The following is a 3,719-nucleotide window of genomic DNA, read 5'->3' on the forward strand; positions in this document are numbered from 1 at the left end:
TGTGTTTATTTGCTTGTTTCCATCCTTGTTCTTACTGATTTAATCCTTGTTCAAAGAAATAACAATATGGGTTTAACTAACATCAGTTGTCAGTGGCTGATTAATATTATCAGTTCTCAAATGGGATTTTCAGTTGAAATTACTTTGTCAATTGAAAAAATCTTTTAAATTATCCAGATTTAAAATTGCTATTTCAGTTCAGTTCAGTCACTCAGTCGTGTCCGACTCTTTGCAGCCCCATGGATTGTAACACGCCAGGCTTCCCTGTCCATCACCAACTCCCTGACCTTGCTCAAACTCAAGTCCATCAAGTCAGTGATGCCATCCAACCATCTCACCCTCTGTCATCCCCCTTCTCCTCCTGCCTTCAGTCCTGTCCTGCATCAGGATCTTTTCCAATGAGTCAGTTCTTTGCATCAGGTGGCCAAAGTATTGGAGCTTCAGCTTCAGTATCAGTCCTTCCTATGAATATTCAGGATTGATTTTCTTTAGGATGGACTGGTTTCATCTCCTTGCAGTCCAAGGGACTCTCAAGAGTCTTCTCCAATACCACACTTCAAAAGCATCACTTCTTCAGGGCTCAGCTTTTTTATGGTCCAATTCTTACTTTCATACATGACTACTGGAAAAACCATAGCTTTGAATAGACAGACCTTTGTCGGCCAAGTAATGTCTCTGTTTTTTAATATGCTGTCTAAGTTGGTCATAGCTTTTCTTCCAATGAGAAAGTGTCTTTTAGTTTCATGGCCGCAGTTATCACCTGCAGTGATTTTGGAGCCCCAAAAATAAAGTCTGTCACTGTTTCCATTGTTTCCCCACCTATTTGCCATGAAGTGATGGGACCGAATGCCATGATCTTAGTTTTTAGAATGTTGAGTTTTAAGCCAGCTTTTCACCACTTCAGTATTCTGGCCTTGAGAACCCCATGAACAGTATGAAAAGGCAAAATTGCTATTTGGATATGTGTAAAGATGTGAATGCATTTAATCATAAGCTGATTATTATTTTTATGGACCACCAGGCATCTTTTACAGGTAGAAACCAGAAGAAAGGACTGTTGTTTGCATGTTACTTGATGAACTCTCAGGGACTGAATCCCCATCAACTTCCAGTCTGAGCCTATATGGGGATGGAGTACTGGCCAGCGTAAGTTAATGAAGAAAGTAACATCAAATGATTTGTTTTTCTGTAGATGTCAATGCTGTTAGCAGAGTTACGCTTCTGTATTTTTTTTTAAGCATTTCTGCTTTCCTTGTGTGCAGAACAGAAGGATCACAGTGACAGGTATACCATTCTAATGTTAGAACTACTGAGTCTCAGATTGTCTATCAAATCCAGAGTGATCTCCATTCCAGAAACAACAGCCTTCCCTTGTTTCTGAAAGTTTAAAAATACTTGAGTTAGTAGTAATATTAGAATTTATTTCCCTTTTATTATTTTATCAAAAAATTGTCATTTCTCTTGAGGTCTTTTTCATTTTACTCATTCTCATTTCCTATTTTGTACCCTCTCCAGCATGTACTCTAATATTTTCCACAAAACAAACTCTTATTCATCTTTCAATAAACTTGTCCTTCCCAGATGGCTCACAGATAAAGAATCTGCCTGCAATGCAGAAGACATGGGTTCTATCCATGGATTGGGAAGATCCTCTGGAGAAGGAAATAGCAACCCACTTGAGTATTCTGGCCTAGAAAGTCCCATGGACAAAAGAGCTTGGCAGTCCATGGGGCTGCAAAAGAATCAGACATGACTTTGTAACTAAACAACAATAAGGATCTTGAGCGGTATCTGGGAACCTGTCAATTCCTCTGGCTTTTACCTACTTACAAAAGAATTTTTTCAAAAGTTGAGGATCTGTATACACTTATTAACATTCATGAGAGAGAGATTGTCTTGATTCTTATTTTGTCCTGATAATGTGCCTGGCTAGCCTATTCTTTTATACAGTAAAAGGTGGAAAAAAATCAAGCTCAGAATTTCCATCAGACTTTTGGAGAATTAGCTAAATAATGAATACATAGCTGAAGAGTGAAGACAGAGTGCATTACTTACCTTGACTCTTAGGTTGTCAGGAATGGTAACTGGGACCTGGTGTGTACTATTGCCTGTGCCTGCTGACCTATAGCCACCACATGTTAGAGCATCTCCTTCCACGTTGGCCAGGCTGGTGTCCAGATCGGCAATGCCTGCTGGGAGCTCTACTGCCTAGAACATCTGCCTGATGGCCAGATGCCAAGTGATAAGACTATTGGGGGAGGAGATGACACCTTCAACACCTTCTTCAGCGAGACAGGTGTTGCCAAGCATGTGCCCAGGGCATTGTCTGTAGACCTGGAACCCACGGTCATTGATGAGGTTCACACTGGCACCTACTTCCAGCTCCTCCACCCTGAGAAGCTTATCACAGATAAAGAAGATGTTGCCAATAACTGTGCCTGAGGTCACTATACCATTGGCAGGGAGATCATTGACCTTGTCTTGGACCGAACTTGGAAATTGGCTGACCAGTGCACTGATCTTCAGGGCTTCTTGGTGCTCACAGCTTTGGTGGGGGAACTGGTTCTAGGTTTACCTCCCTGCTGATGGAACATCTCTCTGTTGATTATAGCAAGAAGTCCAAGCTGGAATTCTCTATTTACCCAGCCCCCCAGGTCTCCACAACTGTAGTTTAGCCCTACAACTCCATCCTCACCACCGCACCATCCTGGAGCATCTGATTATGCCTTCGTGGTGGACAATTAGGCCATCTATGACAGCTGTTGTAGAAACCTCGATATTGAGCACCCAACCTACATGAATCTTAACTGCCTGTTATCCAGATAGTGTCCCCCATCACTGCTTCCCTGAGGTCTGATGGAGCCCTGACTGTGGGTCTGACAGAGTTCCAGACCAACCTGCTGCCCTATCCCCGCATCCACTTCCCTCTGGCCACATACACCCCTGTCATCTCTGCAGAGAAAGCCCACCATGAACAGCTTTCTGTAGCAGAGATCACCAATGCTTGCTTTGAGCCATCCAACCAGATGGTGAAAAGTGACCCTTGTGACGGTAAATACATGACCTGCTGCCTGTTGTACTATGGTGACGAGGTTCCCAAAGATGTTGTACTGCCATTGTCACCATCAAGACCGAGTGCATCTCACAGTCTGTGGCCTGGTGCCCCACTGATTTCAAGGTTGGCATTAATTACTAGGTTCCCACTGTGGTACCTGGTGGAGATTTGACCAGTCCAGTGAACTATGTGCATGTTGAGCAACACCACAGCTATCACTGAGGTCTGGGCTTGCCTGGACCACAAGCTGACCCGATGTGTGCCAAGCATGCCTTTGTTCAGTGGTATGTGGGTGAGGGCATGGAGGAAGGAGAGTTGTCTGAGGCCTGTGAGGACGTGGGTGCCCTTGAGAAGGATTATGAGGAGGTTGGTGTGGATTCTGTTGAAGGAAAGGGAGAGGAAGGAGAGGAATACTAATTACCATTTCTTTGAGCGCTGTGGCATATCATAATCAGAGTGTCAGCATTAGCTGACAGGTGTAAAAACTTTCTGACTAGATCGTCTTCACTTTCAACTGGGATCATGTATTGCTTTCCCATGTGTACCTGTAACACTTCTGTCTCAAACGTAAAGATTTTAAGGAAAAAAAAAAGAATGAAGACAATCTGATGATTAGAATGATGATAATGACAATGAAGCTGATCATTAGTAGAATTTAGAAGGT

General features: G+C 43.0%; 1 pseudogene; it reads left to right on the forward strand.

Annotated features, from left to right (window-relative positions):
* Positions 1–2,151: 2,151 nt before the first annotated feature.
* LOC128056356 (tubulin alpha-1A chain-like) lies at positions 2,152–3,472 on the forward strand (annotated as a pseudogene).
* Positions 3,473–3,719: the final 247 nt, after the last annotated feature.

Source organism: Budorcas taxicolor, chromosome 11, assembly GCF_023091745.1.
Source record: "Budorcas taxicolor isolate Tak-1 chromosome 11, Takin1.1, whole genome shotgun sequence".
NCBI classification, from domain to species: Eukaryota; Metazoa; Chordata; class Mammalia; order Artiodactyla; family Bovidae; genus Budorcas; species Budorcas taxicolor.